The sequence below is a fragment of the Hibiscus syriacus genome, unplaced genomic scaffold (genome assembly GCF_006381635.1).
Source record: "Hibiscus syriacus cultivar Baekdansim isolate YM2019G1 unplaced genomic scaffold, ASM638163v2 tig00013040_pilon, whole genome shotgun sequence".
Classification (NCBI taxonomy): domain Eukaryota; kingdom Viridiplantae; phylum Streptophyta; class Magnoliopsida; order Malvales; family Malvaceae; genus Hibiscus; species Hibiscus syriacus.
In genome coordinates, this window is record NW_024062296.1 from 1,018,758 (window position 1) to 1,030,484 (window position 11,727).

Here is an 11,727-nt window from a genome sequence, read left to right on the forward strand (position 1 = left end):
TTCATGACTAAATTTTATTGATTAAATAAATCAAAATTTTTAAATTTTGGTTTATTGTTGAAATTATTTCGTGTTAAATGAAATAATGGGTAATCTCAATGATTCACCTAATTCATGATTTGGAACGTTGGTTCCAACTCAAACTTTGAATTGAATTTCAATAGTGTTGATGGTTGTAAGTCACAACGAAAAGCCTGTACAATTCTAACGATAGAATTTCAAGATGTGATAACATAAGATGTTATTTTGTTTGGTAATGGTGAATTTGACCAAATGTGAGATGATCCTCCTACTATCAGAGACGATGAGGTAAACATTGTTATCACATTAAAATGCGTAAGCATTAATCACGGCCTTTTAATATAAAATATTAAATATGGCATGAATAAATAATATCATTTGATATATATATATATATATATATATATATATATATATAATTATTATAAACTATTATAATAAATATGACTTGTGTTAGGAAACACAACACTATTAATTTCTCTTTGGAAATTTTGTAGATACAAACATATCCATAGTTTAATCAAAGGTTCTTGAATACTAACTTATCAAAGTTAAAAGATTAGTTCATGTTATTTCTATTTGTTAAGAAGAATTGTGTTGCTTTGATAAATTTGTTTTGAAAGATTTAACACTTGAAAAACATAAATAAATTTCTGATTTTTTTTCACCTTAGAATCTTGCAATGATTCTAACTTTGAAAAGGAAATAAATTGTTGAATTTATTTTCTTATGAATCTTATATGATTCTGTTTGATACAAGGAAATAATACATCAAATTTATTTTCTTGGAAATCTATATCGATTTCATCTTGTAGAAGAAAATAACAATTTATTTTCATAGAATCTTGTATGATTCTGTTTTGTGAAATAAATTAAATCTTTGGATTTACTTCTTGCAAATCAAGTATGATTCTATCTAGTAAAAAATAAATAAATTGTTGACTTTATTTCTTTAAATTCTTGAATCAAAGCTTAGAAAACATGGTTTTCTAAGATGCAATAACATTCTTAAAGCCTTATCTGATGCACATTATGAAGTGTACAATGTTTAAAATGGCTAAAGAATTATGTATGATATTGAATCGTAACTACGAAATGGAAAATGCTTGTACTAATGAATTATTAGTGACCAAGTTCTTAAAATTCGTAATAGTGACATAGACAAAGGAGAATAAATATTTTATTACCTCCAGTGATGATAGTAAAAGTATTGCTATGTGTATTTGTTAAAAGAGCAAAGTTAATGTTATGGATAAATTTGTTTTCTATTAAAATGAAGTTAAAAATGAACTTAATAAAAAAATTAAGATGATAAGAATTGATCGTGGTGGTGAATATGTTGAACCATTCAGTGAATTCTGTTCACAACATGGAATTATTAATGAAGTAACACCATCTTATTCTCCTCAATCAAATGGAATAGTCGAGCGGAAAAATCGGACTCTAAAAGAATTGATGAATGTCTTGTTAGGTAGTTCTAGGCTATCACAGAACATGTGGGGGAAGCTGTCCTTTCATCTATTTACCTTTTAAATAAGGTACCCCAAAAGGAAAAAAGAAAGACACCATACGAATTTTGGAAAGGTCAAAAACCTTCCTACAAACATTTGAAAATGCAAGGGTGTCTTGCCATGGTAACGACTCCATTAGCTATGTAGAATATAGCAATGCATATTGATTTCTTATGTATGAATAAAAGAATCCTTAGATTCAAAAGAATACGATAATGGAATCAAGGAATGCATCATCCTTTGAAAATATTTTCCCTTATAAATCTAAAGAGCTTGATCAAATTTTTAAATGAACTTTAAAGACTAACAGGATATTTTAAATGATCAACAAGAGGCTGAAATTGAAATAAAGCCAAGAATGAATAAATGGGCAAGGGTTGGAAGATATTTTGGGCTATAGTTCTTAATCTTTATATTGGAGGCTGAACCTCAAACATATAATGAAACTATATGATCCTCTAAAGGTAACTTATGGAAGGAAGCCATTAAGAGCGAAATAGATTCCATCATGTAGAACCATACGTGGGAATTAGTTGATCTTTTTATGGGGATTAAATCTTTAAATTATAAATGGATTTTTAAACAAAAAATGAAAGCAAATGGAACAATTAATACTTACAGGGCTAGATTGGTAATAAAATGATACCGACAAAAGGAAGACCTTAACTACTTTGATACACAATCTCTTGTATCAGAATAACATCCATAAGATTGATACTCACAATTACTTCTTTGTAAAATCTAGAAGTACACCAAATGAATGTTAAGACAGCTTTCTTGAATAGGGATCTTGACAAAGAAATTTATATGGAATAACTTGAGGGTCATGTAGTTCTAGGTCAAGAAAGGAAACTTTGTAGGTTGGTGAAGTATTTGTATGGACTTAAAGAAACACCAAAACAATGGCACGAGAAGTTAAATAGTGTCGTGATGAAAAATGACTTTAAGATAATTGAGTGTGACAAGTATGTATATGTTAAAACAACAAGCATAGGATCTGCTATTCTATATTTATATGTTGATGACATACCCATTGTTGGAAGTAACAATGAGATGGTAAAACATACCAAAGATATGTTGAATTCAAGATTTGACATGAAAGATTTGGGATTTGCTGATACGATTCTTGCATCCAAATTAAAAGGTCATCTGAAGGCCTTATATTAACATAGTCACACTATGTGGACAAGATCCTTGAAGTTTTTTTACAAGGATGATAATGGTATAACCATAACTCCACTAGTGATGTGATCATACTTGTACTACTTTTCGTTCTTCTTTATTCAATCTGGAGTACATCAAGGACTAGGGAGCTTTACTAAACCTTTTCTCATATTTTTATATTTATACTTATGATTTTTTCTAAACATAATAATCATTTGAAATTTGTTATGCTATATACATATTCTATATTAGATGTTATAAGTCTATATTTAATATTCATTATGTTAAGTATTGCCATGTTAACTGTTAGTTCTTGTACTTAAGTATTTCATAACTTAGTCCATGTCATGCCACCACATATCTTTACTTAGCATATTTCATGCATAAACCTCCATTCCTAGCTTATAATATGCATACATGAGATTTATTAGCTTGTACTTAGCTCGTTATTGGTTTTATTAATCATTTATAAAGTTTACCTAAGATACACAACTCTACTCATTGATTTCAAGCCTTTTGTAGGTACTTAGGACCTAAGGACACTTTATGCTAAGCTTAGGGAAACTCATTTAATCTATGCCAGCTTAAAACTAGCTTAACGAAGTCTTACACAAGTGAGAAGTAGCTGAGGCTTAGCTAAGGGAGCTACATTGTAGTGAAATTAGCTGGAGGGCAGCTGAGGACTACAATAGTTGAGCTGACGATCTGAGGCAGTTAGAGGTAGTTGGAGTGACACTAGGTACCTAGTTAACTACCTAAGCTTATAGCTAGCTTTTAACCTATCTAGTTATCTAAGTCACCTCATAGCATGCATCTAATCATTTGAGTAGCATGTAGCCGATGGATCATGATTGCTTGTAAATGTATATGCTAAGGCAAGCAAATCTGTGCAAGTATACACAATCGATGCAAGTAATATAGTAGTGAGTGAGTATCGTCTCCATAGGGATTAGATTAGAAATATATTTTCACCACAACTAGAACTAATGTCACAAACTAAATCCTACTAAGTATTCGAACTAAGAACTAATACGAATAAACTAAGAAGAATGATTCAATGATTTTAGAGTAATGTAGTCGAGACAAAGGAAATATGAAAATAGATAAAACAAAACAAAACAAGTATTAGTTTAAATATAATGCAAATAACCTCTCATATTTAGACGTGTCACAGAGAACTGATACTAAACTATTGTCTTGACAACAATTATTCTAAGTTCTGAATGAATTATTATGCCTCACTAAACTGCCAAACAAGATTACTAGGTATTCTTGGATGGTTGCTATGGTAATACCTCTCGGCGTTAACTATAGACGTTGCCTTAACCTACTCTAGCAATTATCCCTTTTATGCACTTGAAACTCACTCCTTATCTCTAAGGTAGATAAGTTAGAACTTCACCATCCCGGATTCATTCCTTTGATCACGTTGATCTATCTTAATTCTCTCGAATCTAAGAATCACTATCTACACAAGAGGTTATCTCTCGATGTTCTAACAATGCCAATACTTGTTTTAATGAAACCCCAGGCGATCTCTCGATTCTCTTACAGTGTTAAGGCAAAATATTTAAACCTTGAGCAAAACAATCATAAGCAAACATAATTAATCATTCATAAAGATAAAAATATTATTTAGGAAAAACAAAGTTTAACATCAAGTAAAGCATTCATGGTGTTATCAAAGATCATCCAAGATTCAACCGTTTAATACAACCCCAAATAAAATAAGAATTAAGAACAAAGGAAGAACGAATTCCAAAACTGGGGGCTCTATCGCGACAATCCTGATCAATACCACGTCGGCCTTGGTGATCACCCTCTCTCGAGGCCTAATCACTGCTCTGCTATTGTCTGGCTATGGAGGACACCAAGGAAGATTGGTGGGTAGACGGTGGGAAAGCACTGTAGTTGCTTGCTCAAGCCTTAGGTAAATCTCTTCTTATTCCTTGCCTCATCCCTTTTTACGGCTAGAATTGAATATTTATAAGGAAAATCTCCTAGGGCTTTGCATGCTTTTGGAGTTTCCTTAATTAGCCGTTATTAATTTCCCAAGCTTAAAAAGGAAAGAAGGCTAGCGGTTGTCAGAAAAATCAAGGCTTGCTTGTACGTGAAGTAAGTTATCCAGTTGGCCTGTGACATAGGTGGTTTTGCCACACCTGCTTCAGAATTCTTCAGATAAATCTTACCTCGGTGAGATAAATCTGCTCTTCACGTTCTCTTCTGTTTCGTTGACCTTTGTAACTTTTCATTGTCACGACTGAAATGTTCTTCCTCTATAGAATTCCTCCACTAACACAACTCAAATAACCCTTTCTCCTCAGCAGCATCAATCAAGCCAAATAAATCTTGCCTAAGCAAAACTTATCCACCACAGGCTAATATAACCTATATGCAACTAAAAATGCAATGCATACTTTGTTTAGACGAGCAATAACTTAAGTGAAAAGACTAGAAATTGAGTCTTTTTACGGAGTTATCACACCCCCAAACTTAAGCTATTGCTTGTCCTCAAGCAATGGATAATAGCTAGAAGAAAATCAAAATTGTCAAGGAAAAACAGTATCAAGAACATCATCAGGTTTGAGATTTCAGCCCTCAGCAAAAATATTTTGCCTCAACATGTTCGATAGTCATATCAGTAAAGTACCTTCCCTACTCAGGATCCTTTGCTATGGTGTGTGCGTGATTGTAACAAGTATATGCATAGAGGTAATTAGAAAACATAAAGTAAGCACTTTTAGGTTGTCAAGGCAACAAACTATTCATCAGGCTTAGTTTATACTCCTAGTTATTTATCAACTTTTATTCTCTTTATTCACACAATTTTTTATAGGGGAGTCAGCTCATCACACCTACTGTTCCATACTCTAGGTGAAAGGGAGTATACCTTCCACCCCCAAGCTAGTCGGGCAGAGTCATCCTGTGACTACTTTCATTCACTCATATGCCTTGGCTACTCTTATTTCTTTTGGAATTTTTCGAGTTTTTCAAGTTTTTAAAAACTAGAGAGTTTTTACTTTACCCTTAGAATATTTTTTGAAGTTTCGGCAATTAGAAAGTTCTTTCCTAAAACTTTTACAGATTACCTAGAGCAAAGACAACCTACAATCGTGTTTATAAATTTCAAAGAATCAAGGATAAGGTTGGTTCTCTTCTTTAGACATTCTTAACAATAATTTCTGGCCTAGGCAATAAAATTATGCTTTCATAATTGGGCATCCCTAATTTATTCCTAACAATAATCTTAACATGCTTATGTCATGACAACCAAAATTTTCAACCAATAATTACTATTTAACAAAGTATGGAAGAATGGTACAACACCTCCCCCAAACTTGAGGGGTGAATTATCCTCAATGCATGAAAACTACACTATATTATTTTATATGCAAATGCGAAAAAATTAAAAAAGGAAATGATAACTAAGAAGAATAAACTCACTTTAGTGGGGTGGCTTGACTGGACGTCCTCGTGCGGTATCGTTTAGGAGGAGAGGTACTCTCGAATCTGGAGTCTACTACTGCTGGGGATGGAGATGGCTGAAGTATACGTCCAATTGTTCTCTTGTAGCACTTATTTCTAGACGAGGCGCATGCTGGAGTGGACTGCTCGGTCGTAAGAGTCTGTTGTGCTAGGACGGGTAGTAGACCAGAAATATCTGTTGGGACTGGTGGTGCTGATTGAAGCAGGGATGGAATAGGATCATGCTCGGGTTGTTTCGGTGTTGGCGTGAAATCTTTATCGGTGAAGAAGTGGGGTAGAGTATCATCACTACTTTCGGTGGTCTAGACGGATGAGGAACTGAGGAACTCTTCTGTGTCGCCTTGGCCTTCTTCTGGTACGGGTGGGACATGGGTTACCAGTGGTGGCACATCGGTGGAACTTCTGGTGAAACGTCTGGAGGGTCATAATATATCGAGGCATAAAATGTGATGCCGCCTGCATTGTAGTTGAGGATAACGCTAGAAAGGTTGACAGTCTGATAATTGTGGTTGGTAGTAACTCTTTGATGAAGGCGTTGAGTTGCATGTCCCTTGCCTTGGCATACTCGAAGTAAATTTTCATGTGGTCCTCTAGGTGTCCAATCTTTTCACGCGTCTCTCATGTGTACGTGACCACAATAGCCATTCTAGCAGCGACAACTGATTTTGTGCCCCGCTCCAGGCCTTCCTTTGGGTCGTCATCATTGAAACTCATCAACTCGGGGAACTTTTTCTTTGTAATACTCTCATTGGGTTTGATGAAATCTTCGAATAGTTCATCAGGAACCTTTTTCTTCATATACAACGCAGTTATAAGGTTTGGAAATAGTAGGTTACCCCGGTTCCGTTTGGCACCGACATAGATCTGCTCAAAGATGATTTCGCCCACGTCGATCTTCCTACCATATATGATCGAGTGCAAGAGCATCAGTTGCTTGATGATGACAGTGATGTTGTGGGACGTTGGTATCAGCTTTCCTTTGAGAAAGTGGTTCTACAATTTCACGTGCGATTTTAGGGCTTAGTGACCTACTCGTTTCCTTATAGGGGCATTCCCTTTGAACTTGGCCCACCCAAAGCATAAATCTTGTAGAACTCTGTTGTACGGTTCTTCACCTGCTTTGGACACAAATCTCTTGTGCTAGTCATCCACTTTTCTCAACTTAAAGTATTTGTTGAGAGCAGAGGGGGAGAAGCGAATCAGTTTTCCTCGAACATATACTGTGTGATTGGAGGAGTCCTCGAGATGGGCATAGAACTCCCGCAACATTGTTGGTGTTACGGAGTTAGGATTTCGAGCAAACTTCTCCCAGGTATGCTTCTTTATGACGTCCATCACCTCGGGTCCAAACGGCTCCTCACCCTCGGCTGAAAAAATGAATCCATCTTCCAAATATACTTGGCGTTGCTTAATGGTTTTGAAGCTTTCTTTTGCTTTGGCTGTATGGAAATGTTCGAAACTCCATTTAAGAGATAGGGCCAGTCTTGATCTCACCATTTTTCTTGGTTGAATTTAGTGGTGGCGACGGGGAGGTATTTTTGAGAGAAAGAAGAAAAAAATTCTGGTTTATGGAGAAATAGGGAAACACGATGAATAAGAGGTGGGTGGGTAGTTTTTCCTGGAAAGTGATGGGTGGTTTCAGGGTATTTTAGTCTTTATATGGTGGGGAAAAGATTTATCATTAAATGAGAAATATGTGATTTGACATAAAGGAGGATAAAAGATTTCTTTCCCCCTTTACTCTGCCGCCAAAACCTTTTGCCCTAGTTTGTCATTTTTCCTTCATGCATGCTTCGACTCCCCATGTTGTCATGTTTTCCTTACTTGCCTACAATATGAAAGAATAAAATAATAAAATAAAATGGATTAAAGCAGAAAATAACTTAATTTACTTATGAACAAAATTCAGATTTTCGTTGCCTAAGCAACGAATATTTGCTCAATTAAGTAAAGCAAACTCTTGGGCATCATGTGCCGAAGATGCCGGTTTATCGCGCATGACTGAGGCTCCTTTGTACTCCTTGAGTTTCTGTCCGTTCACCTTAAAGATTAAACCATCGTTTTGGTTCTGGATTTCAATTGCTCCATTGTCATGGAGTTGGTGAACAATGAATGGTCCTGACCATCTCGATTTTAGCTTGCCTGGGAATAACTTAAGGTGTGAATTATAGAGAAGTACTTGTTGTCCAGAATAAAATTACCTCCGTAATATTTTTTTGTCATGCCATCATTTTTTTCTCCTTGTAAAGGTGGGCATTCTCGTATGCATGTGCTCTAAATTCATCCATCTCGTTCAGCTCCAAGAGTCTTCTTTCTCCAGCAAGCTGAGCATCCATGTTTATCTTTTTGATGGCACAATAAGTTTTATGTTCAAGTTCAACCAGTAAATGATATTCCTTCCCATAGACTAGCTTGAATGGGTACATTCCCAGCGGTGTCTTGAATGTTGTACGATAAGCCCATAGTGCTTCATCTAGCTTCGGCGACTAATCTTTTCGACTTGGATTGACCACTTTCTCAAGGATCTGCTTGATTTCTCGGTTAGACACTTCAGCTTGTCTATTCGTCTGAGGGTGATACACCATAGTGATTCTATGTCGTACTCCATATATTTTCAGTGCCTTGGCAATAAATTTATTGTCAAAATGTGTGCCTTCATCGCGAATGATAGCTCGTGGTGTTCCAAAGCAGGTGAAAATATTTTTATGCATAAACTTCAATACCGTCTTGGAATCGTTCTTAGGTATTGCAATAGCTTCAACCCATTTTGATACATAATCCACTGCCAAGAGAATGTACATATCTCCGAATGATGTTGAAAATGGTCCCATGAAATCTATTCCCCATACATCGAAAAGTTTGATTTCTAGAATGTTTTGCCATGGCATCTAATGTCGTTTCGAGATGTTTCATGTTCTTTGGCATCTATCACATGACTTATAGAATTCATGTGCGTCTCTGAACAGGGTTGGCCAATAAAATCCAGACTGAAGCACTTTTGCTGCTGTTCTCATCCCACCAAAATGCCCTCCATATGGGGATGAGTGGCATTGGCTTAGGATATATTGTTGCTCTTCTTCTGGAATGCATCTTTAGATTATTTGGTCTCCGTATTTCTTGAATAGAAATGGTTCGTCCCAGAAGTAATGTCGTACATCATGTTGAAATTTCCTTTTTCCCTTGCTAGATAAATCAAGAGGAACAATACCACTAACAAGAAAATTAACTATGTCAGCATACCACGGTGTAGCCGTGACAAATAATATTTTCTCATCAGGGAAATCCTTTTTAATTTCTGTAATGTCATGACAGTCAGGTTTGTTATCTAGCCTATACAAATAGTATGCCACTTGATTTTCTATGCCTTTTCTATCATTGATCTCTAAATCGAATTCTTTCCATAATAATATCCACCGAATTAGTCTAGGCTTTGCATCTTTTTTATTAATCAGATATTTAATGGCTGAGTACACTTAGTGCCTATTAGATATGGCCTAAACTTATCGAATTCAAATACTACTGCTAAGAGCTCTTTTTCAATGGTGGTATAGTTCACTTGTGCATCATTAAGAGTTCAACTTACATAATAGATAACATTAAAATATTTACTTTTTCGTTGCCTTAGCACTGCTCCTACTACATAGTCACTAGCGTCACACATGAGCTCAAATGGTTCATTCCAGTCTGGTGCGATAACAATTGGTGTTGCCGAAAGTTTTTTCTTCAAATATGTGAAGGCATTCAAACAATCATTAGTAAATTCAAATGGATGATTTTGTTGAAACAAAAGACATAAGGGTTTAGAGATTTGAGAAAAGTCTTTTATAAACCGCCTGAAGAATCCTACATGTCCAAGGAAACTGTGTACACCTCACACATTAGTAGGTAGGGACATATTTGTAATTGCATCTACCTTGGCTTTGTTGACTTCGATGCCATGGTTAAATTGCTGAGACATCGGTCAAAGTCATCAGCTGAAACGGAGAAGTCGTCCATATATATTTCCATGCACTCTTCCACAATATATGAAAAGAATGCCATCATGCATCTTTGGAATGTAGCTGGAGCATTACATAATCCAAACGACATTCGTCGAAATGCACAGGTACCATACGGGCATGTGAAAGTTATCTTTTCTTAGTCCTCGGGTGCTATGGCAATTTGGTTATATCCCGAGTATCCATCGAGGAAGCAATAAAATACTTTTCCTGCTAATCTATCTAATATTTGATCGATAAAAGGGAGGGGAAAATGATCATTCTTTGTGGCTTTATTGAGCTTCCTTAGTCCATGCATATGTGTCAGCCCGTGACTGTTCTCGTGGTGAGTAACTCATCCTGCTCACTTCTAACCACGGTCACACCACCTTTCTTTGGTACGCATTGTACTGGGCTAACCCATGAACTATCGGATATAGGATAAATTACTCTCTCATCCAGCCATTTTATTATTTCCTTAATGACTACCTTCTTAATGATCGGGTTGAGCCATTTTTGGGGTTCTACCGAGGTACTGTGGCTATCATCGAGATTGATTTTGTGCATGCATATGGTCAGACTGATTCCCTTCAAATCTGCCATCGTTCAACCTATAGCTTTCATGTGCTGTGATAAAAACATTCAACAAACTATTCTCCTGTTCGGAGGTTAGGTTGGCTGAAATAATCACTGGTACGGGTTCGTCAACTCCTAGATAAGCATATTTCAAATGTGCTGGCAAAGTTTTAAGTTCCAATCTCGGTGTATGTTGTGAAGATGACTCTTGAGACTTAACTTCATCATAATCGAAAGGTTCCAATCTAGGTGTTCATTTCTCAAATTTCTATGGTTGGGGCCATAATTTTTAGAATCGTCTTCTGAAAATAATTCATCTCGGCCAAAGTTTTCTATTTCATGCACCTCGGTTGTAGGTTCATGGTATAAAGTGTTGTATTCATCGAGCCTTAGGGATTCACCTCGTCCAAGGATTACCTTTTCTTCAATCTTTTTAATGCATTGGCATTCCTCTGGATCGTCCGCGTATTTCATATAGTTGAATACATTGATCGTGACTCTTTGCTCTCTAACTCTCATGGTGAATTCTTCCTTTTCACAATCTATTAAAATTCTACTGGTGACTAAGAATGGCCGTCCCAAAATGATTGGTGCGTTTTCATCGGCTTCGCAATCCAGGATGAGAAAATCAATTGGAAATAAAAATTTATTCACCTTTACTACAACGTCTTTAATTCTGCTATCGGGTCACACATAAGACCGATCAGTCAGCTGTAGGATGACTAATGTGGGATGGGCGTGATATCCATCTAGTTTCATGAATATGGACTTTGGTATCAAGTTTACACTTGATCCCAAATCAATAAGAGCTCATCCTATGAAGTCATTACCAATGGAACATGGTACCACAAAGCTGTCAGGGTCTTTTTGCTTTGGTGGGAGTTTGCTCACTGCTGAGCAGATTTCTGTTGCCGTGGTGACACGTTCTACCTTCCTTTTTTTGTAACAATTTCTTTTAGAAACTTGGCTTAGGAAGGCATTTGCTCAATGTC